Below are 26,604 nucleotides of genomic sequence, written 5' to 3' on the forward strand. Positions count from 1 at the left end.
AAATAATTATAATGTAACAAATGTTATCAGCTGTTAGCCGCGCAATGTTTTCCTTGAAAATCCCATGATAAAATCGCGTATAGTCTATTGTAAATGAACATTAGCATTTTGATTATTTATTTTATATTAGAACTTGCCAGTAGTGCCTGGAAAACATCTTTGTTTGTTTTTCCAACAGAATTATAACAGGTCGGGCAGATAAATAGTTTTTGATCGTATTTTTGATTATATCAGTGACGCGCGATCGCCTCATCGCTTCATTAGAGTTGGTCTGATAGCAAGAAATTATTAAGAAAGCATCGCTTTATCTCTCCGATTGCTCTAACGATCTATTCAATGTAAATCTAAGACACCATCCCCTTAAAACACATATTTCTTCTTGTTTTCCGTTATTATTGTAGGAAAAAACTAGTGTTTTAGTAATTTATCAATATAGAATCGACATATTAATGGAGAGAGGGATATCAAATCGTTTAAATGTGTCATGTTGGTAATGTTGCTAACTGAATATATCTTGAGTTTGTAAATATCTGTTGGAACTGATTGATAACCAGTTGATCTTTTGGCTCAAAACTATTTGAAAAAAAACCCACATTCAGTAATTGATGCACTAAATGCAATGCAAGTCTCACTGCACATGCAACCAATTGTAACAGATTTCAATTTATATGTCGATTCAGAAACTGATTACGAGTCATCTTTAAACGCTATTCTTTAGTTAATCATTAAAATAAATAAAACAAACAACCAACACGTGTGTGATTGTGTGTGTGTGTGTGTTTTTGTTTGTGTTTGTGAGTAAAATATGGCTAATTATTCTCATTGAAAAGACATCATTGTTCTCTGTTAAAGACCGCTTAGTGAAATACATAATCTTGTCCTACATCTTCGGTATACCGTTTAGTGAAATACATAATCTTGTCCTACATCTTTGGTATATATTTTTTGTCATTTTATCTATTAAAATCTATAATATTGCATAAACGATGGTGTAAATAAGATATAACCGATCAGGTTAACGACTTCAACTTCGATTTGTAATCTCGTATCTGCTTGGTTTGCTATCAATTTATTTTTCTTCTTTATCTCTTTTGGTACAGATAGACTTAATGTAAACAAATGAAGACGTTCTGCTATACACGGCTCATAGATGTGACATGTGATAACATGGGTATTCGATGTTTGAACCGCTATATCTGTACATTTACAATTTTAAAAGATAATGTCAGTTTTTCTTTTTACTGTTTATGAAGAAAAACAACGAAAAACTCAAATCGAAAGTTTCACATTTAATCACAGGTTACTTTCACAAAAATCTTAAGTTTTAAGAATTGCTGTTTCTTTAAAACATCAATATCGAAACAGAGAATCATCCTCAATTGCAAAAAGATTTTTAGAGGCAAGCTACGCGATTTGTTTTGTAGAAAAGTAGTGTCAACTTCCCAGAATTTGTTTAACTTTCAGGGTCAAAACGTTAAAGCTGCCCAATCCTTTGAAGCTTGATTATTAGAGAATGTATAGCATACACATTTAAAATTGAGTATCACACTATTAGATATTTCTATTAAGCCCTAAAGTTATTCTTGTTGGAGGATTGTTTATTCAATAGTGCACATTTCACACAAATGAGTTACTTTGAACCCGAAAGATGAAGCATAGTTTTACTATCAACAGAATTTTGGTTTGGTTTACCGATGTCCTTCTTGTGAATGAAACATACTTAAAATTTGCATAATATCTCAACATTTTGTTTTAACAATTTTCCGACAAATTCAGAAATTATCCAAAATATTGTAAGAACCTTATAAGGTAGAATTTTAGGCTGTTGCACTATGATTCTCAGAAATCTGATGAAAAAATTTTTTTTTGAAAATGGCTCTGTTGTCCCTAGTTCTTTCTGAATGGAACGGAAAACTTTCCATTCAATACTGTACTTAAAAAGATAAAAAAAATCTTCATGAATCATGTATTATTATTTACATATTTTATAAATAACTTTTTCATGACAGCTGTGTGAAATGTGTATTTTACGGTATGACATTTAAATACATAATTTCATTACTGCACCATAACACAAAATGTACATCAAATTTTCCACTTCAAAACATTTGTATGTAAAGAACTTCATACATGTACGTTAGTATTCAATACTACATGCACATTAATACATAATGATTGTTCAATATTGATACGAACATTACAAGCTTCGATTTGATACAAATATTACAAACTTGTTTTACATATATGTAGATTTATTGAAAATTATTAACTTTTCAGTTGTACAAAGATTGTCGGGTAGTAACTCTTTCTTTTTATTTCGAGTACATATAAAAAGTTTGTTACATTTAAAAACAAAATTGATTGAGGTAAAATAAAAGCAAATAACTCTTTTTAGAGTATTATTTTCAATGGTATTCTGAAATCATATTGAAAAAGATGCCAAAAAGACACAGTATCGTAATAAAAATAATCGAATATGTTGATAACAGACACCCTATAAAGTTTCAATAATCATGTTTTTTAAATACATATTCAAAGCACTATCTTTCTACTATCTTTCTTTTAAAAATACATTGTAATAATCGTATCGCGAAAATATGTTTTTTTTCCTGAAATCTTTTAAATTTTAAAGATAAGCATTTCAAGGACGAAATACTATTGTCAACCTGACGATGTTGATTTTCAAAACTGAATACATTGAATTTATCATCTTTAAACCAAAGTCAATTATATATATTTTTCTACTGTTGAATGATTTTCTACCATTACAATATGAATAAATAAAAAATCAAATAAAAAACACATCAAATCCAGAAATGAAATTTTTATAAATTACAAAACACATATCAAATAAAACTTTTAATTGTTTCAAATGAACATTGTCAAATGGACATTGTAATTTGTACTCAGTATTGAGAAATGTCATCGCTCATCGATAGAAAGTGTTTTCAAAAATACAGACTAGCTGTCGTTATTGCAGGTAATGTGTTTATTGATATAGTTATTGATTGTTGGGGGTTAATTAAACAGCTAAACTGTAAAAACATCAGGACTGGGACGAAATAAAACAAAAAACCATTCAAAGTTTGCACTTGTTTCCCTTGTTTGGCAATATTTGATATTAGTTTTCAGTAACTTGAATGAAAAATAGGATAATAAACTTGTTTTTATACTTTTTTTGGATATAATAACGTCATACAGTATACGTGCCTCTGAAAGGTAAGAATTCTATAATGTAATGTATGAATAAGCGTGATTTAACATGTAACTGTTTGTTATGAATGTGTGACTACTTCCCCCGCCTGATACTACAAAGAATTATAGGTATTTACTTTGGTTCGATGAGTTAAACTGCTGTTTTCATTGGACATACCCTATATTTTATCGTATTTCATCGCTTTACAAAATGATATACTTGTTGATTTATAGGGCTTCATATACGTATTTATAATGGTCTTTGAAGGACAGTAAGACTCTACAGATACGTTTGATTTATAAATATTGCATTGTTATTGAATTGTTGCATAAATCTTAAATCATAAAATTTTCTTTTTCTGATAACAACTAAATTTTAGATTTAAAACTTCAGCTTTAATTTTTCAATTGATAAAGTTTTTTTTAAATACGGGTTGTATCATTTATTGTTGGACATCAGATCAATATTTAACAATAATTTGAATGTAAGAGGTCAAGATGATGTTAGAAAAGGTGAGGTATACATCAAAATAGGCAAACATTGACCTGGTTTGCAATTGTTCTTATAGCATCTCCGTTTATTCAATAAAACTGGACTGCTTAAAAAAAATCTTTTTCAAATACGTGAAAGATGTCAAATTTCCTCCTTATTTGGTATAAAACAACATTTCAAAGAAGTTGTCACTTCAATTAGGTGTTAGAACAGTGAAATAACTGAATTACGTACAATCCTTTATAAAGCATTGAAAAGAACTAATTGTTAGAGGGTAAATCAAATAATACAAACTTACGCATTCAAAACACAAAACGTAAACATTTCTTTAGTGATTAAGTGTGAATCCTTTCTTTTCAACTTGTTAATTGTTGATTTAAGGATTGGCGTGTGTCTTTTAGGAATAGAACCGTTCTTCTTCAAAACAAAGGTAAAAAAACCACAGCTAAATAACGCGTTAGCAGAACATTTCTAACTAACACCAAAAATTCGAACTCAAGCAAGCTCTATATTTTGTCTCAGATATCAATTCGTTTGTTGTGTTTGAGATGTCTTTCGATGCAAAATAATTTGTCAATAACAGGTAAATTATGCAGGATTTCTAGTGAACAAAAGTGTCAACGTCCGTGAATTTTATCTTCTGACCTACCTATTTCCAATTGCATAATTTATCAATTTCAAACATTTGAAAAATGAGATTAGCTGAAACCAAAGTCTACAGTATTTATATTTCATGAATTCATTTAATTTTTTCAATAGACATAATCTATTAGAAGTGTCAATATTTGGATTACCATAATCAAAAATCATGACTCGAGCTGAATATTGGTAATTCAAAGATAACAAGTAAATACGAGTTGAGTTTGTAATTTTATTGTGGTAGCTGAAAAACTCGATTGGATATATTTTATTTAATGTATTGAATTCGACTCAACTCTACAGATGTTTTTGTTTGGTTTTAATTTGGTTTTATTTTTTGTATTTTTAATTAAAAAGAAATAGCTTTTATTTCACATTTATCCGTTGGTTTTCTTTGAGAAATTGTCATGTAACATTTTTACTTTTTTATATTATCATTTCATCATGTAGTTTATGTAACATTATGTAAACTATTTAGTTTTTTTTTGTTTTTATGAAAGTCTAAATCTTTTCGTAGATCTAGAATCACAAGGTCATCAGACATTTGTTTCATTCTTTGAATTTTTTTAAAACGAGGTCAACACTGCAATTGAAATCTAAAATCTGGAGATTGAAGATAATTCGAAGAATTAATTGAAATGTGCGACTGACAAAAAAAAGAGTACCTAGTATATCTTAAAATGTAAAAGTGCTTAAGATACTACGAAAAACTTTCAACTTATAAATAACGGTCAGTTTACGCAGGTTCAAACAAAAACGTCTAAAGAATTTGAACTCAAAGTAGTTATCAACTTATATAATGAAGCAATTTCTTACATCATACCGTTAAACATTTTTCCAGCTAAATATAATCCGTTGTTGAAAGTTATTTTTGTTTAGTTGTACTTTACAAATTTCTGCATCAGATACGTTGTGATACCATCATATTTATTATCCATTAGAAAAACACGCTTCGTTTCCACAATTCTTTCATTAATAAGATGTTATGTATTTAAGTGATTACATACACATTAAACTATTTCTTATAGAATATTGGTCATAATAAACGAGAAAAATCAAGTCTGGAATAAAGCTAAATAAATGTAAAAAAAAATATTAGTTGAAAAAAAAATCACCCAACAAAAATACAAAAAAAATAATTATTGAAAATTAAAATTACTTACATAAGGATAACTATAAGAAATTTCCAAGTAAGCGTCTCTCTCTCTCTGTTTCAAAACCATTAACTTCTCTGCTTTCAGCAGATTATAAAAGAAGCATAATTTCATGAAATCGATCACACCAAACTGCCAATCAAACTCAGCCTGAGAGAACCGTTTATATTGTCAATACTTAATGGTAACTAATTTCTCTAAAATACTGTCAGGACGAGGCTAATAGGAAGCCGTATTAATAATTGCGGTGAAGTGTAATTTTACAGTTACAAATAACACCTTTTAATCATTTGCTGACAAATAATTAATAAGGATTTGTTTCTATGTTTACCATTCATTATTAGTTTTATGTAAAATTATACAATTTATTGGATAAAGATTCAGATGAAACAAAAGCTTTCAGGGCTGTTTACAAAATCAGATACTTTATAAAATGGATAATATTGATGATGTCATCAGCTAAACAAAAAATGATAACTTATTATGAAATAGGTTTATTGTTTAAGTATGAAAAATTGATGTTCAATAATCAGTATGATCACAATATCATATTGTTTGTTGATTTTGAAATATTATGAAATGAATTTATTTAACAAAAGCTCAAAGTTTTTCACCTTTAAAAATCACGAAGAATAAAGAGTAAATGTATCAATAAGTTAAGCTTCCAATTTAATCAATCCGTTTAATAAATAGAATACGACTATTCTGAACAACTAATAGTGGACCAATAATTATATTTATGGAGAGTATCTTTAATTAGTTACAATGTACATAAAGGATGTTGTTTTCAATAAATAGATATCAATCAATCGTATAATAGATAACGAAAGTAAATCAATTCATGGTTACATTTCACAATACGTCAGTAATAAAAGCGCTGTCATTGACCACAAAAGGAGAAATTGTTACAATAATACAGTTATAGTTTAAGTTTATATGGTCCAAGTAGAGAAATTGGTACAAAGATTGTCTAAGGATTAGAATAAAATCCGATTTATTTGTATAGACACCAACAGTGGCATCGACCTAGTGGTTGTAAATAAACTCATCATAGATACCAGGATAAAATTTTGTATCTACGCCAGACGCGCGTTTAGTCTACAAAAGACTCATCAGTGACGCCCGAATGCAACAAAAGTAAAAAGGGTAAAAAAAGTACGAAGTTGAAGAGCATCGAGGACCAACATTCCTAAAAGTTTTGCCAAATACAGCTAAGGTAATCTATTCCTGAGGTAGAAAAGCCTTAGTATTTCAAACATTCAAAAGAGTTGTAAACAGTTTATTTTTAAATATCAATGATAATTCCTGTCAGCACAGAAATGATAGCACTAGGATAAGAATTACAACCTTTTGTGAATATACCAAGGTAAGCTTAAGGTATTTTAAAGAGAGGATAGGCAAATTGAGAAGACAGATAATGGAATACAGATGAATTTATAGTAACCTAATAACGTGCACATTGTCATACGGAGTATTCAAATTAAGTTTTTTGTATTCAATGTCAGTTCAATTGGAAATAAAAACAGAACCTTATGAGACCAGGAGTCGGCTTCAAAAAGACACTTACGACTAAGATTGATTATCAGTATTATTCACGACTTTCGATCAATCTTAGTCGTAAGTGTCTTTGTGTAATAGACTCCAGCAGGTATCTATTTTCTAAAACGAGAAGTCGACATAAACTAAGCCATTGCGTTTGCATTCGAAGGTTGTTCATCGGCATACATTTCAAATAGGGAAAACTATTGTCATTTGAACGAAACCTTCCTGTATCTGTTTGAATCCTAATATCAATCCGGAGGGATATTTAATAATTCGTTAAAGAAAAGGATTTTGGGGAAGAGTTATAATAATGCTAGTTTCTTGAATTAATTTGTTTGTAATATATTATCTTCTACACCATGATTGTTTCATTGGAGAAATAATTGTTTAAACAAAGAAAGGGATTATGAAGGTTTTTTAGTAAGTTTTCTTCTTCAGAGTTTGTATGAGCTAGTACAAACTGACTATCGAGTGACTTTTGACATTTCAATCCGCAAAAAAAACAACAAATTTATTATGTTATCGATCAAAAAGCACAGCAAAGTGATAATTTCTACTTCAGAGTATTTGTTTTTGGAACTAGTGTTTGATCCAATACAAATTGACATTTGCACGGACAAAGAAGAAAAATACAAATACATAATAAGAATTCTAAACTAACGCAAAACAAAGACATAGTGGAACAGAATGTAAGAAAATGATTACTTTATCTCTATGTTTTTCTTTATACACCTAAATTTTATAAAAAATCTATTTAAAAAGATGCATAGACATGTACTCAACAAAACATCTTTCTAGGATTCTTAACGTGGATTCTTTCTACAGACATGAATAGCATCAGGAATTATTGTGACGCATCGTTGTAAATATAATGGAATTTGATGCGATTGTCATACAAGTGAAAGGTTTAGCGCCATAAAACCAGGTTCAATACATCATTTTCTACATTTGAAAATGCTTGTACCAATTAAGGAATATGACCGTTGTTGTCCATTAGTTTGATGTGTTTTATCAGTTGATTTTGCCATTTGATTAGGGATTTTCCGTTTTGAATTCTCCTCGAAGTTCAGTATTTTTGTGATTTTATTTTTTAAGCCATTAGCGGGAATCCGTTGCAGATTCTTTAAATTCTACGTTTACAGTAATGTCAAAGTTTCTAATTTTACTACGCTTAACACTACTTTTCCCAATCATCAATTGAAAAATTGAATACACCGCCTCATCAAAAAGAGCTTTTTCATTCAAAAATAGGAAACGTAGATACGTTCCTTGCATTATTTTTTTAATAATCTGCTTTTGTGAAGAAAAGCACAGATTACAAAAATAAATACAACAGAGGTGATATAATCAAAAGATATTTTGTCTACAACACATTTGTTGAAATTAGAAGATTTAATGGGACGATAATATGTCTGTTTCTAAACCCACTATTCTTAGATCTTAAGATTCCAGAATAGCTGCCTTATCTGCATGTAAATTTACCGATTGTGTCCTATTTCTGTTTGTAACTTGTGAACTGAGTGTGAAATTGCATGACATGCGATGCATTCATAGCAGGAGACGTTCACCATGCCGATGCACCGATCTTGCTCTTTTTATAGTTTATTCAGTTGTCTCAGTTTTAGTTTGTTACTTTGATTTGTTTTATTAATCGATTAATGACATTTGAACTTTCAAAACTACTGTTGCCTGAATATATGACCAAAAACTATGACACACCATGCATGTAACGAAGGTTTTTATTTAAAACTACAAATGGAATTACAAAAGAAATTATCAATGGTCAATCCCTTGTGAGAGACGGATACACAAAAACAAAGCAAGCAAAACAAAAATTATGAAGTTTTACCATATTTTGACAAGTCTCAGTTAAATTTTAATGAAAATAAGTTTTTTTACTTGACTCGGAAAACAGTCAATTTATAAATCTTATGATATTTTAAAAATGTATTACCATACAGTCAACATCACCGCTTGATTTGACACAAAATAAGTAATAGAGTACATTCCTACCGGAATCTTGGAAATGATTTAAAGAAACTTCCATTTAAAAAACCCCACCATGAAACTAATTGACAAAAGGGGAGGTTTGTGCTCTGTAAAACTTGTTGAACACCACCACGATGTGAAAACACAAATACAGTCCACACAACATTACACAGTATACTTATTATTGAACAAACCACCGTTATTACTTCAATAGTACAAGACGAGGAAGTGTTTTCTGGTACACTTTAACCAAAAGACGTAATGCAAATAAAAACAATCCATCAATCATTATTCAGTGGTAAGTTGTGTTTGAGATTATGGTAATGTGAAAATGGATTATATTCACCAACTTCAATAGAGTTAATAAAGGTTCACCGACGAAACATAGGGGTTTGACAATTGTGTTTAAGGTATTATGTGATGATTTAATACACCATACCCGTCATCGTCCGTTACTAATTGGGACAATATCCTTATGCGCCTTGAAATGAGGAACGTCAAAAGTCACGTGTAAACAAAAAATCTGTGTAGTGATATTTGACACTTTTCTATGATAAACAAGTGACTGAGCTTAACCATTTCAGTTAATTTAGAAAGTAGGATAACACAGAATAAATGTGTAAAATCTATGGAGCTGTTAAATGTGTTCAAAGTATTTAATTTTCAAAGAACTTATTGTATTAAAAATGGGATTTTTTACCATGAGGAGCCGCATCACAAAAGGATGCTCGGGGTTTGCTAGTTTACGGAAAAAATAACCTCACTTCGGACCCCGAAAATTTAACCACATATGTCAAAATGTCTCAGCTTTAAAACGAACCATCACACATATCCAAGTTAACGATATGGACTGAGCAACAGAATTCGAAGAAAACGTTACCATTATCGCCTATGGAGAAACTAATACGCATCTTGACCCAATCAAAAAACAACTAAAATAGTTTAATTAAACATTATAAGGAAATGAACGAAGTTTGCAGTCCTGTCATTAAGCATACATGTAAGCCTGTATATTCTATTATACATATAGAGAAACCATAATAGCGAAAAATGTTCATGGCGATTACACATTTTTATAAAATGTACTAACAGTTCCATTATTAGGGGACATTCACCAACAAGAACATAGACTGCAACGAGGTTTGTTCTATTTCAAGTTAATGAGAATCACAACTTATATATGCAAGGCTTTTGAATTGAAGTGAATTCTAACTTTACATAAAAATTATTCCAAAGACGATAGTTAACGTACACAATGGATATATTATTTTATAGTAAATGAAATAAATACTTCACAAAACGGTTTCCAAGATTTCACAGAATATTATATTTGATCAGCATATTTTCAATTAAGAATTCAGCTCGTAATGTTGACTTATAGAAATCGTTAAATGTGACACGGTTCACTGTTGCATATAATTAAACCTGAGTTATTTTCAAGACAAATTAAATCTTTATTCAATCTGTATTTCACTGAATAGTTTCGTTCAAATATGTTTTAAGTGTCATGCATTCATCAATAAAAGAAAAGATGGCAATTGATATTAAACTTAAAGGAAACGTGAAATCCATATTACTACACCAAAGACCACTAGATCTTCAATTCTTTCGTGACGGTCCGACATTCTGTTAAAATCCGTTGACATGGAATTATTTTATAACATCATCTTGTAGACATATGTTGTGTATTAAGATACGTAATCTTCTGTGCACGACTATTTACACAGACTGTCGTAAAGTAGGACTTTAATTCCGGATCAATTTATCGAGCCAGGCAGAACGGAAACGACTTTTTTTATGTGGAAGTCTGTACAGTTCTGTTTAAGTACAAAACCAAGATATGAGCATGCCAAAATAAATTGAATAGTACACGACATGGACAAACACGGAATGTTACGTTTCCTGTATAAACGCACAAAGAAACCATCGTGTTGCTATACAAAAAAAGGAAGAAGATAGAAGTTACTAGGAAATACCTCAAAATCCAAATAACAAGTTAATGTACCTATTTTTTTTTAAATACGATTCAATAGTAGTTTTCTGATTCTCAAATCTTGTTTAACTTATAATTTTATACAGAACAAGAAAGAAGTTCTAATTTGAAAGAATAACCTGCACTCCAAAGTGAGCAGTACCAGACAGAGCAACTTAGTCAGCGTATCCGTGCATAACCTGTTTTATTACGCTTTTGTTAATCATCATAAACATAATGATTAGGTTTTTGCTGCTCAATCTTAATTTTTTGTGTGGAATGTTAAATTGACTTTTGTTTGTATGTCGATTATATTAGACCATAGAATGTTATGTCTTTCACCTGCTTATGGTCTGTGATAGATTTTTTTTTCACGTTTTATTTTCGCACCTATCTATTTGGTTATTTCTATGTTTATTTTCCTTCATAATTCATGACGTTGATGTATGAGACTTAACGAAAGGTCATTTAGACCCGTTTAAGTGTAAGAGTGTGATTTATTCATAAGATTAAGTAACTTGCTTGTATTAGCTGTATTCGGACATTCTTGGATGTCAAAATTGACGAAAAAAAAAAAAACGCAACTTAATTAACCGAAGTTATAGAGTGTCGGTGTTACGATAAGGGCCTAACATTATGTATAGTAGCCTACATCCAATATTATTGCTACTAATAAGCATATAAAAACTTGTATCAATGATATTATCTACCTTTAGCCAGACTTTTTTTTCCAGATACGGAATGACGCACAAGATGAAAACAATAGTAATAAGTTGTATATGTAACTTCTAGCATACTTAAACATTAATCAAATATAAATATATATCAAATATTGTGATGACCATATGTGACTTGACGTGAGTAAAATAAATATTTAATGTCTTAATAACCAATCGTAGGTGTAAAAATATAATAACATATAACCATTATTCACACATATGTTCTACACAGATATCTCAATTATCACTTAAATACACGAGGTCAATATCATACACACATTGTTTTGTTAATCAAACAAAATTTTACTTGACAAAAGATGAATATATTTTGTCACCTTGCTATAATGGATGTAGAAATAATTATATATATAATTAATTACTTAACACTATCTATAACATAGCAGGAAATATAATTAGATTCACACGTTTAATTGAACATTTACCTGGCTACCTTTAATTAATCAAAATCAGATCGCAACTTGGTCATTTTATTTACAGTTATAATAATGGTATGTTTGTTAATTTCGTTGAGCGAACTAAAAGATGGTCATTAGGGGGAGGTGACTAGATTTGGCTATATTTTAGGTCCATTTTGGGTTAGATAAGTTCTTCAACATTTATATTAGGTTTTGGATCTAACAATACTTTGGCCTTGAACTTCTCTCAAAAGACGTCCATTGTCAAAATGTGAATCTGGTGCAGTTTCGCTTATTGAAATGGATGTTTTGTAAAGTTACTTAAATAAAGTCCTATCAGAAGTGTCGAGTGTTATACTGTCAGTACATTGTTGGCGGATGTTAAGGTACACTATACAATTTATTTTTTATAAGAAGAGAAATAAGGAAAATACCGAATTACAAGATATATTCAAATCGGAAAATACCTTATCAAAAGGCAAAATTAAAACTTTAAACCCATAAAAACAAACTGGGAACAACTGTCATATTCCTGACTTACAATATGCATTTACTGATGCAGAAAAAGGTAGATTACACCTGTTTTTATAACAGCAAAACCTTTCACCTTTATGACAGTCGCATTGAATTACATTATATTGAAAACAAGGTGTGACCAAAACAATAAGACATAACAGGTCAACACTGTCATAAATAGGGATTGTGTTAAAATCATTATATAAAAAAAAAAAAAATAATAATACAAAAGAGATGATAAACAAACACAAAAAGGAGATGTTGTTTTATTTCCTATTGTTAGTTAACTATTCCCTTGTCACCATCTTATGGTGTTTAAGTATATGAACTTGTTCGATTAGCTTGTGTTTGTAAAAACGTGTTAGATTTTAACGAAAGAAATTTATGTATTACCGAAAAACTATTACACCAGGATTTTCGATATTACAAACTAGTCTAAACATTTACTAAATTGTATCATCGGTACAAGGTCATAATTCGTAAATATAAATCAACATGCAGACATCTTCTACATTTTTTTTACGTTCAGCTATTTCACATCAAATCTTTTATAGTAATAACATTCATACCAAAAGCTAACACAAACTTTAAATACACTTTATATTGAGAAAGGATATTATTACGATACTGTTGTCAGGTGATTAAAGATGAAATATCTTGGCTTTAATATTGAGGTTCTTTGCATCGTAAATTAACACTTTTATTCTAAAACAAGTTGTTGACATGATACAGGTTATGTTGTTCTCATATATATTTTATGATGATATGACACTACACACCTAACGGGAGGGAGTGTACTTGATATTCATATGAAGATGACATAATCTTTCAATAAGTTTAATTTATGACTGGAGCTGTCATGTTAGTTCCTGCTAGTAGTCCTTTGTTTATCTATAATATTGTCATTTTGTTAAGTTTCTTTTGTTACCTATTCTGAAATCGGACACGGACTTCATTTTAACCGAGTTTTACTGTTCGTATTGCTGTGTGTTTGTTTTTCTACATGGGATAGAGGTATAGAGGGAGGGTTGAGTTCTCCCAAATGAATCAAACATTTATTTTAACTGTAGCATACTGAGCTCTTAATTTGAAATACAGTTCTGTTACGTCCCGTTTGTTAGTTGATATACGATATAAAAAAAAATGACAATTACTGCTGCTCTTAATTTGTACAAATGAAACTAATTTTTTTCCCGTCAAGTATAAGAACAAATTCAGATAAACATCTTAGGCTTTTCGGTATCACATGGACAAGTTTGTTGCGCAATGAGGAAGGACAAGTTACATTGTAGGTGCCTTAAATTTCTATCATAGTTTAGAAATTATTGGTTTATGACGAGCAATTACCCTGCGACTTTTAAGAGAAAACATTCATGAGATTTGAAAAATTATCAAAAATTGATGTTTCCTCTAAATGTAGATATTGTAAAAGCACTACCCATTTTAATGAGAGATCACTAACATCATATTTTTTAATTAATATAATTTTGTAAAACGAATAAAATATGATTCGAAATATAACATACACCTTTAATGGGATTGAATTTCTCTTAGAATGCACAGTATCTTTGATATTTAATCATTAAATTGCCTTAATTTTTGGTTATTACATGATTAGAAATGTATAGTTTTTGGATGAAATTGAGATTTAAAAAAACTGTGTTACGTCATCAATATCGTATGATAAAGGTAAATACATTTGAGTCGTGGTTAAGTGTACTAACCGGCATGACAATCAATACATCATTTGATAAGAACCTTTTACGTAAATTATATTCATTACTTATACAGCCTTATACATACTGTATATTGGGATTGTAATTAGTTGTTTTTATTGTTGTTACCAGAATTCACATGCATGAAATAAATGCTACGAAGTTTTTGTTGTTGTTACAAAATGTTTACAAAGAGGGATTACATCTGTTTTCTTCAATAACCTCCGTGCTTTAAAAAGTGTAAGAACACAATTAAAGGTCATTTTTGGTGTGATTACAATGAAATATTGGTAACATGCCAATGAGTCAGCCAACATCTGACACAAACAACTAAACGACATTAGTTCAACATACATCTAAATCGTTTAAGATTAATTTCTGTTTAAAATGTAAAATTTCCCCAAAGTAGTGCATAATTTGTAACAGAAATTGTAAAATGTCTTCCATCTCAACCTAAGAATCTTATTTACAAAAAGAATACACAAATAAATTGAGAAAACCTCTGACAACATTTCCAACGACTGAAATGTTTGGCTTTCTGCGTTCCTGTTGGTGGTAAATTCAAAAATGCGTTTTGGACTCATACAATTAATAAAGGGTTGTTTTACTTTTCACTATCTTTATCAAACAAATGCTTGAAATATAGGCTAAACAAATTAGGTTCATGTAAGAAATGTATAATGGGATAAATAAACTACATTTTTATGCAGGTACATGATATTTTAGTTATTTATGGGTTAGTTTTTTTAACATTTGATTATCAAGAACAAAATTACTGATATAAAGTTTTGAGATGGATGATTCTGATTTCAAAAAAGGACAAATGTTATTAGTGTATAATAAATCATCAGTTTATTGATGTATAAAACAGACAAACGGATAGTGGAAGCATTTAAATTGACTTGCCCTCCACAATCAGGAAAAGTGTAACTGTTAAAAGTATATTGAAAGTTCAACTTCAGTATCAAAGTTCTCAGCAACATCATGAGCATGACGTATGCTTATTAATTTGCAATCATATCAGTATCGAACAATCAAGTAAGTAGTGATTAAATGTAAAATAAACAACCTTTAGGAGATTTGGCATGATTAAACGTTTAGGAGCCAAACCAGTAACCTTCGTTGTACAACTATCAATGTAAGGTGTCAATTAATATTTACAACAACTGATACCTGACAACAAAAAGACTGGTTAACCAAACATTGCATGAATTTACCTTCTATATGTGTTTATGAATAGCGTATGTTACAGATAGGTTAAAGAATAAGACACAACACCTTTTAGCAAATGAGCAGGTGCCGGAAAGTTTTGTACGTGACGGGGAGTTAAGATACTTTCTGTCTTAGACATTGCATGGAACGTCAAATCGTTGATTATTTTTGCGCGTATAATGATATATTTTTCTTACCATACCAAAGGGTCGACAAAAGTTGTTTCAGAACATGAACTGATTTTATCATTTTTGTTTTTTGCCACCATTGTATATCAATATCATGTTAATGATCAGGATTATGCGCAGTTAACCTTATTTATTTACTTTCACGTCATTTGTTTACTTGGCGACATTAAACACTTTAATAGCTTGACTGTTCCTTTGGTATATTTCGTCCCTCTTTGATAGTCTTTTTTTGTACGCAACAGTGACTGTACAGAATTGGAATTACCAATAAAAATACAATGTTAATAAATACCAGTACATGAAATTATAATGCATTCTTAGACCCTAAACATCTAAGGCAATACTTGGAAAGAAAACTATAATGAATTATCATTTAATCGTCACACGGTTAATAACAGTAATAATTTAATTTGAAGAACCGTCTGATTTTTATTTTCTGCGTTTCCTGTTATTCATACTGTCCTAATTCTAATATCAGCAAACGGAAAATAAGTCATAAATGCAACCAATAAAAAGAGAAATAACCAATGCAATCAGTAGAAAACAGATAACAAAACAAAAAAGACAGACAAAATGTATATATCTAACATACGCATCGAGCAAAGGCGGAGGAATTGATCTCAAAGAGAAACATTTATGCGAAGAAAAGGTCATGAGAACACTAATTGATATAGAGCCATACACGGTAACTTTTAAATGGGCTTCGCGATATTGATTGTTATGTTGTTCTTCTCACCTCAACAGAACATTTAGCCGATTTTTCGTTATTGAATATTTCTTAAAATCGGTATATAATACGTATTCTATGATGTGTTTTGTGTACTTTTGCTTCTAAGTTGTATATAAAAAAATCTATACGTATAGTTTTTCGTAATTGCATCCAATAATACAGAACTGGGGAAAAGACTGTCGAAATAGAATCCCTTTAAGACCTTGGAAATAATGTTAAATACAATATGAGCAAAGAGAGTAGTTTACCGTCAAGAGAGTTTATTTACAGATGTTTAAGGTGAAAAAACATACTTTTGGATACGACCTTGTGTCATTATGTGTTTTCACTGTAAGTATAAAATGACCGTTTCAGGCGAAAATGAGGCACATGATACAAAATCTCGATATCATGGCGTAATATTTCTTTTATTAATATGTTCATTGAAATGACATTATATACAGATCACAAATGACTTCAAGTTGCCAGATGATACCCTACCATTTATATCGTTCTGAAGTAACTTTGAGCGTCACTGATGAGTCTTATGTAGACGAAACGCGCGTCTGGCGTACTAAATTATAATCCTGGTACCTTTGATAACTATTCCATAGGTCAAATAAGTGCTCTTTTATACCCTCCCCCTTGAATATGTTATAAATATATATTCTTCTCTGTTTTGATATTAGTAGACATAAAACAATCGAAGTGAAAATGAGATATTAGATTGGGAAGCATAATTATGTAAGGAAAACCAAGAAAGTAATTCTCACAAAGGTTATTACTGTATGATCCATGATATATACAAAGTCATGAATATTTTATATTCATGGTTTGTGCAATATCCGTCGACATCTATGCTGCAAAAGGCAACGAATCGAATGCACAATATATATGACCAAGCACCCTAGATAACAAACATTATATAGTTATCGTATTGATTGTAAATTTTGTAAAAGATACCTGAATTTTTACCTTGCTAAAGAGGTTATTTTTTATAGAGCCTTGATTGAACTTTTCCTTAAAAAATGTATGTTTCAAATAAATCTAGACTCGAAAATGTCTATACAATTAGCAAGGAAGTAATCTTCACAAACATTAAAGCTCTATGAGCCATGATGTATACAAAGTCATGAACATTTCTTGGCAGTTTATTTTATCTCCATTATGAATTTTCCCGTAAAGTGTTGCTGTTCAATATTTACCGATACAATTCACAATATCATTTTTACTGTTATTGTAGTAAATTGGTTAATGTTCGAATGAATTTCTAAAAAGCCGAACGTCAACAGCATGCAATTATGTTGAAAACATGTGGATCGATTCCTTTAGAGCGGACGATAAAATTTCAGTTACACGTCGTGTCGTATCAGTGATTTTCATAAGATTTCCTACTTTAGTTCAATTTATAAGTTTTTTTTGCATATTTTCTTTGCGACGGATCAATGTCTTATGATTAGGTAACCTTTCTGCGTTAAGAGGACAACTATGTCTGGTGACACAGACAGGCATCGTGTTGCTTACATGATTACAACATATGTCCAACGTTGCGTATAATATCAAATTTGTTCCTTATGAATATAAAAACAAAGACGGACAAAATGCATTTGATTTTATTTCTTTTTAAAAACTTTATTTTTACCTTTACGTTAAAAAACTACAAGTGATGTCTGTTAACATAAATTATAGTTATTGATAAAATTACATCCAACAACCCAGATTGGCGACATAAATCTGAAAAGATCTAAAGTATGCAACATCAATTTTTAGCATTTCCGTTGTATCTAATTCGATTTGTTTTTTTTCCAAATTTTAACACTGTAAGCAAAGGGTAAACTGTTCCAAGGGGGCATTCCAAACTTATAAGTTACACAATTAGAAAATACCATTGTTCTATGATAATGATACTTTTTTGTATTCTTGTCTTTCATTTTTGTTAATATACTTGTTTATATGCCTTTTTGTTGTTTCTTGGTTACAAATGACATGGCTCTGTCCTTATACATCCTTTCAATGTGTTATTGTGCCATGATAAATGTTTGTTTGCATATTTGTTTGTTTTATAGTGATTACGATAAAAACACAATGTTGACTGCTGTACCCCTGTTTTGAAATTTTTACTTCTCATGTCGGTTTGTTTTCTTCACACATCGTTGTCAATTAAATAGTTTTATGCGATTTTCACACAAGTGAGAGGTTTAACAAGCTATAACACCAGGTTGAATCCACCATTTTCTGCATAAGTAATCCTGTATCATGTCATGCATATGACGGTTGATGTCCATTTGTTTTAGCTTTTGATTTTGTCCTTTGAGTTGGAACTCTCCGTTTTGAATTTTTCTTGGTGTTCAGTAATTTTGTGATTTTGCTTTGTACAAGGAAAACTTGACAACACCAGCAACGACAGACAAAATACTATAAAGAAAACATTATATTAAGCTAAAACAACAAGAATTACATTTAACAACGCGAACCCAATCAGCAAACAGAAGATAGAGTAAACGATTCTCTTATATATATGAGATAGAGAAACATGATTCAACCAACTCAAATAAGATTCCATGACAGAACCCCCACCAAAAAAAGATGGATAAATAGGAACCCTATAATGAAGAAAGAGTTATACGAAAATCATCAACACAAAAATTTTTGATTTTGAGAAAAGCGTATCAACCAACAAACATACGATTGAGTAAAGCAATTCATACGCACACACGGAATAAACTCTTCATATTTACCAGGCTTACATTTTTCACGCCAGACACGCGTTTCATCAACAAAAAGTTTACCAGTGACGCTTGAATTAAAAAAGTTGAAAAGGCCAAATAAAGTACGAAGTTGAAAATTATTAAAAAACCGCCAATTCCGAAAGGTTAAACCTAATACAGAAAACTGAAAAACACAAACACTACCGACACAAATAAGATTGGGTGATATGACCAGCTCTCAAAATTATCAGGAGATTCTATAACTAAAACACCACACACATACCCATTCAATTACAGAAGATTAAGTTATACGAATTGCAACAACAGACACATTATTTAGAATATCATATGAGGACCTTCATTAACCCTGTCGTTATATGATATTTTAAAACTGGGTTTACATTTGTTACATAACTTCACTCTTATGATCATTCAGGTAGCGATCTTTTAATCAGCGGATCTAAGGGAATTATTTAAGCGATGAAAATTTGAAATATATGTGTTGCGTTTATAATATCAGAAATGTAATCATTAAATAAAGTACGCTACAGCTGGCAGTCTTTGGACGTTTATTGGGTTTCAAATTGAAGAGAATTTTATTTCTTTTTCTCTTCTGAAACATCAATAAAGATATACAGATTTATTTCTTTTTAATATCAAAGTGAATTTTTATGCTATAAAATACAATAACTTTTTATTTTTTCTCATTTGTGTAAGTAAAAAATTACAGTTTTGTGTCAAACTTTACTTTAAAAATTATCCTTCTTATCTTGTAATTTTTTTGTGTGTATTTTTCTTAATACCAGGAAAAAAGTGAAAAACAAAACATTTCAAACTACAATACTTACAAATAAAAAATACAAAATATATCAACGCTGAAATAACCGTAATCTGATATAACTTCAATGATGACCGACGTTCAAAATCATATCAAATATGACATGGGGAAAACTGTATTATTACATAATAATACATGCAAGTCAAAATCAGTTGGATTAATGATAAATGCATATCGAACCAAGATTGTACAAAAAACCTTTACACTCCTACAAATATTCAATTTTTCATCACTAATTCATATTCAGAGCAGACTTGCGTTTCACATAAAATTGTTGCGGATTACAAACTATAAACCGAGTTACTTTAACCTTTCGTGTAATAAATATCATTGAGTAATAACATATTATGCACAATTCACCATTTACCCATATATTTGACCACGAAAAAGTAATAAAAAAACTACAACTTACCCTCAAGAGCAGTAATTTACTGTTATAAAACGTTCAGAAGATCAAATAGTCTTTTATTTCTTCACAATATTACATCAAGTCCGCTTGACAGACGTTTTAGAACCATTTAATACGGTCGTAAAATAATTTCATCAATATGCTCGTTTTTATCAATTCTGCAACAATTGTAACATATGGAATTTAAGATGAACGAATTGAAATATGTTTTATAAATCATAACTCTATTATTATTGATAAACGGCTGTCATAAATATATTTTTATTACATTATTGAAACGATTTATTAATTTGAAGCACGATGTTAAAGTATTGTTTGTACTATTTTAGTCAAGTCATATAACTATAAATATGCATGGCGAGTTTTCTATTCTTAGGTATAAAAAAAAAAGAAAAGATTTTATTAATGAACAATGTAGAAATCAATCCTAACAAGATGTTACCATCTTTAACCTAATGATTTGGGTCATACATTTCATCGCTTGAATTATGTTTTAAGAAAGACGTGTGACAGCATATTTATGCAAACACATAATATAATCTTCGGGGTAACTTAAAGGTAGATAAATAACGACGATGAATCATCAGCATAATCAAAGTGAAAGTACAAAGGTAGAATACCGACGACGACAGTTATAGCATCAATGTCATAATGAAAGTATAAAGGTAGAATACCGACGACAGTTAAATCATTAATGTCATAATGAAGGTTTAAAGGTAGAATACCGACGACAGTTATAGCATCAATGTCTTAATGAGAGATTCCGACGACAGTTTAAACATCAATGTCATTATGAGAGTGTGAAGGTAGAACACCGACGACAGTTATAGCATCAATGTCATTAGAAGAGTGTGAAGGTAGAACACCGACGACAGTTATAGCATCAATGTCATTATGATAGTGTAAAGGTAGAATACCGACGACAGTTATAGCATCAATGTCATAATGAGAGTATAAAGGTAGAATACCTACGACAGCTATAGCATCAATGTGATAATGAGAGTGTGAAGGTAGAATACCGACGACAGTTATAGCATCAATGTGATAATGAGAGTATAAAGGTAGAATACCGACGACAGCTATAGCATCAATGTCATAATGAGAGTGTGAAGGTAGAATACCGACGACAGCTATAGCATCAATGTGATAATGAGAGTATAAAGGTAGAATACCGACGACAGTTATAGCATCAATGTGATAAAGAGAGTATAAAGGTAGAATACCGACGACAGCTATAGCATCAATGTGATAATGAGAGTATAAAGGTAGAATACCGACGACAGCTATAGCATCAATGTGATAATGAGAGTATAAAGGTGAAATAGCGACGACAGTTATAGCATCAATGTGATAATGAGAGTATAAAGGTAGAATACCGACGACAGTTATAGCATCAATGTGATAATGAGAGTATAAAGGTAGAATACCGACGACAGTTATAGCATCAATGTAATAATAAGAGTGTGAAGATATAATACCGACAAGAGTTAAAACATAAATGTCATAATGAGAGTGTGAAGGTATAATTATGACGACAGTTTAAACATCAATGCCATTATGAGAGTGTAAAGGTAGAATACCGACGACAGTTATAGCATCAATGTCATTCTGAGAGTATAAAGATAGAATACCGACGACAGTTATAGCATAAATGTGATAATGAGAGTATAAAGGTAGAATACCGACAACAGCTATAGAATCAATGTCATAGTAAGAGTGTGAAGGTATAATACCGACAAGAGTTAAAACACCAATGTCATAATGAGAGTGTGAAGGTAGAATACCGACGACAGTTATAGCATCAATGTCATAATGAGAGTTTGAATGTACAACTACGACGGTAGTTAAAATTTAAAGCATCAATTCCATAATGAGAGTTTGAAGGTACAATTCCGACGACAGTTCATGCATCAATTTCGTAATGAGAGTATAAAGAGAGAATAACGATTATAGTTAAAGCATTAATGGCATTATGAGAAGTCAATCACAGAATGAAAACCATTATTTGGAGAATATGAAGACAGAATACCGGCGACATTCAAAGCATTGAAACCATCATAATCGTAATATAAATGTAGAATACTGACGACATATAAAGCATCAATGTCACAATGCGAGTGTGAAATGAGAATACCGACAACAGCTGAAGCATCAATGTCATAATTATGAGAATACGAAGGTAGAATACCGACGACAGTTAAAGCATCAATGCTAACATTATAAGAATACGAAGCTAGAATACCGATGATAGTTAAAGCATAATTCTAATGATGAGAATATGGAGGTAGAATACCAAAAACAGTTAAAGCATCAATGTTGTCGTTATCAAAATATGCAAATAGAATGACGACGATAGTTAAAGCATCCAAGTCATCATTAGAATATGTCATTACATCCTAGACCAAAGAAAATTAAAAAATCACACGTTATCGGTCTTTTAAAAGATAACAATAGGGTATTTATTATGCCATACTTTCCTTCTTCGATAGTTTTATATGTTATTAATATAAATGACAATAAAGGAATATCACTTTGAACGTTTTAAAGATAATTCGAAAATCAGAGATTTAAGAATTGAAACATATAAAAAATTATAGTTTAATTCTTGTATAAGTTATTCTATTTATGACATTTTATTCTTCTGTACATGTCGATAAAATATACCAGATAGTATATATTTTATACGCAATGTCTTTGACGTCACACATTGTTTAAATCGTAGAGGAGTAACACTACAGGATATATTTCTCATGTGAAGTTATTGCTTTGTGTTGGACTGGAAAAATCACAGTATGCATTGCTACTAATGAATTAAAATGGCAGCATGGTATACCGCTGTTTAAAAGTCAAAAATTGATTGAGAGAAAACAAATCTGTGTTACAAACTAGTGCCTGTGTCATTTTGGTCTCTTTTGGACAGTTGTCTCATTGAAAATCATACCACATCTTCTTTTTTATACAGACAAACTAAATCGAGAGTAACACTTCAACTTCACCCTTTTTAAGAGGAACACAACTGAAGTGTTCTTGGGGTATTTTATTATAAGTGATAAAACCTTCCGTCTCTTACAGACAAAAGATTATAAACTTTGAAGTTTTCGTAAAAACTAAGGATTTTCTTATCCCAGGCATAGATTACCTTATCCGTATTTGGCACAACTTTTTGGAATTTTGGATCCTGAATGCTCTTCAACTTTGTACTTTTTTGGCTTTATAAATATTTCGATATGAGCGTCACTGATGAGTCTTATGTAGACGAAACGCGCGTCTGGCGTACTGAATTATAATCCTGGTTTCTTTGGTAACTATAGTACTTTCCTGTGCGTAAGAATTTGTTTCGTTGAATATTTCAATGCCTAGATTACAGAATTCTGGATTTTTTTAAGTTTAAAAAGTTGAAAAATACTTTCTATTAGTTGCTTACGACCTTTGTAGGGGTAGATCAGAACCCGTGCCAATATTTTCTTTCATCCCTTTGACAAATGAATCAATCAAATACTGATTTCTCAAATAACGGAACATTGTTTCATGTCGCCAATTTATCTGTTGAGTAATCACACTTAATCTATAATTAATGTTTTCACAAGAATGATTAAGAATATGAAAATTGATTTTCCCTATGCTTAGAATATTTTTAAATCTTATGAAAACACAAACCAAACGCAGATGTTAGTTTACATGAAAAGTTTTGTTTCGTTAGGTCTATGTAAACAAATTTGAATGGTAATACAAACAAATATACTTGATTTTGTATTTTTGGTTAAATAAATACAATAAAGCAATAACTGTTAGCTAACCTTACATGCTTAATATAAATAATCATACAATTATTCAATCTAAGTTTAAACAATAATAATGGCCGAAACATTATTTAAAATTTCCATTTACAAAACTTGAACTTTTCGAAAAAAATAGGATTTTATTATCCAAGGATCGGATTGGATTTTATTATCCAAGGATTGGATTACCAAAGCCGTATTTAGAACAACTTTAAGGAATTTTGGATCCTGAATGCTCTTCAACTTTGTATTTGTTTGGCTTATATATAATTTTGATATGAGCGTCACTGATGAGTCTTATTTAGACGAAACGCGTGTCTGGCATACTAAATCATAATTCTGGTACCATTGATAACTATTAACAGCCGTTCAAAATGCCGAATTTGAATAATGTATGGAAATATAAGTGCACAGTAAAGGTACATTATACATTCAGCTGTTGTACTGTTTAAAAAAAACCAATAAAAAACACATGAATCATCGTTATCAAAAAGACACATTATTTTCTTATGTATTTTAGTAACGTACAGCTATCGAATATAAACCTCTCTTCATAATGAGCAAACAAAAGTTAAAATAGAAAGTGGTGTAAATCACCCACCCACCACAACCTCTCCAAAGATACCAAACTTATGATTAAGTACATCACATAAGAGTTTCGTCTAACTAAAACTCACAAATGACACACGAATCCAAACAGTCGATGGTGATACCATCCAGGAACGAACACCAATCAGCAGTAGCATCGATAAGAGTACTAACATTATAGCCTGACATTCAGTTTAGGCATTCATTGAATTATAGAACTGTTTTCCATTTCTAACTGTGTTTTTATTCTTTTTTTTGCGTCGATTGCATGTTGTTTTATCGGTGTCAAAACCTGTTCTTTTCATTATAAGTATGAATCGCAGAAATTTCAACGAAACAAATTATCATAACGAAAAGAAAAAGCAATTAAAATTAAGTGATATTAAAAACCCTCGTGTTCAGTAATTTAAGTTAAGGTTTGTTTATGTAGTACGACCACTAAATTTCCATTTCACATTTTTTTTCTATGCAAATTTTCTTAGAAAGTTATTGTTGAATGTCTTAAGTTCAAGACGACCCCTTCAACCAGTTAGATATCTCGTTTTGAACCTCTAACAACCGGGGTAATTAGCACTTTTATATAGCTGCATGCTATTATACTATTTACCCTATGACAATGTACTTAATAAGAATTCAAGAAAAATTGATAACATGCCTTTACAATGTAAACATAACATATACATTAAAATGCGGTATAAGATAAGTTTGAAATTGTGTTCTTATCAATTAATAGAACTTTCTTTATCCCATGAGTACAATAACTGTTATTCAGTTCAATGTAATACTAAAATGAGTAGTCAAGTTATTGTTCAGGGTTTGTATATGTCGATTTATAATTGATTAAATACACCAGTCCCACTCATAACACATATGTTTTAGTTAGGAAGACTTGTAGTAGTATTACATATCTTTTATACGAAATAGGAAAATACCTAACGGGTCATTTAGTTTCTAAAACAACATAAAGTACGGTTCCATTTCATTTGCATGTATTCACATTTTGTTCGGTTTTATATATAGAAGGCGAGGTTGCAAAGAAAAGTGTATGCAACAGACATTTAAGGCTTTAAGCATTACAAACTTGAGGCTTTTTGTAAGGCATTTCCTTAGTTAGTTTGAAAACAAAATGCAACATAGGTCTTGAGTTTTTATATTCTTCTTACTCTTCTGTCACTAAAAGCTTCAGGGAGCATCAATTCCTGTGACAGAAATGTTGGTGCAATATGTTAGTATATATAAATGTTTACGTTTAATTGTTATCCTGTTAAGTTAATATACAGTGTTACAATACTTAGAGGAAGTAACATATAGTTTTTACAGTATAATAATAGAATGAAATCTACGTGAATTCCATGTTTTTTCGAAATGGTGTTAGCGGGCTGATATGAAAAAGTTATCAGATGCTTCGATTATTATCACATGCCTTCCCGTAACGTTATCACATGGCATTCCGGTTACACTCGGGAATTTCCGGAAAATACACCTCAATAGTACGTTTTCCGTGAAAAACATTACAATTAAAGTAGGGTTCAAAACTATTTTTACGATACATGATAATATATCATGTAATGCAAAAAAAAAAAAAAAAAAATTATGTACTTTAAAAAGTTTCCAGCATAATTTGCAAAGTTACTGTACGCATGTTAATTTTTCTAAACAGTGTTTATTATTTTTTGTTGATTTTGTTGTTGCCAATATAAAAAAATATATCATGCCGTTGTAGTTTCCCCTCTGTCAAGGGATATGATATAAAAAATTCATACCGGATGTACTACCTTTGGCGTCCGACGTCAATAAACTTTTCCCTTTTTGAACTTCTACGT

General features: G+C 30.4%; 1 protein-coding gene across 2 annotated transcripts in view; it reads right to left on the reverse strand.

Annotated features, from left to right (window-relative positions):
• The window catches only part of LOC139520897 (G-protein coupled receptor dmsr-1-like), a 53,005-nt gene extending 32,459 nt beyond the window's left edge, over positions 1 to 20,546 (reverse strand). The window contains exon 1 of one of the 2 annotated variants that reach the window (XM_071313924.1): positions 20,418 to 20,546. The gene's annotated coding sequence lies outside the window, so the exon portion shown is untranslated. Of the gene's footprint in view, positions 1 to 5,490; positions 5,615 to 20,417 lie in introns of those variants that run through there. The other variant, XM_071313923.1, reaches the window with a different exon arrangement.
• Between the last annotated feature and the right edge of the window lie 6,058 nt (positions 20,547 to 26,604).

The sequence above is a fragment of the Mytilus edulis genome, chromosome 4 (genome assembly GCF_963676685.1).
Source record: "Mytilus edulis chromosome 4, xbMytEdul2.2, whole genome shotgun sequence".
NCBI lineage: Eukaryota > Metazoa > Mollusca > Bivalvia > Mytilida > Mytilidae > Mytilus > Mytilus edulis.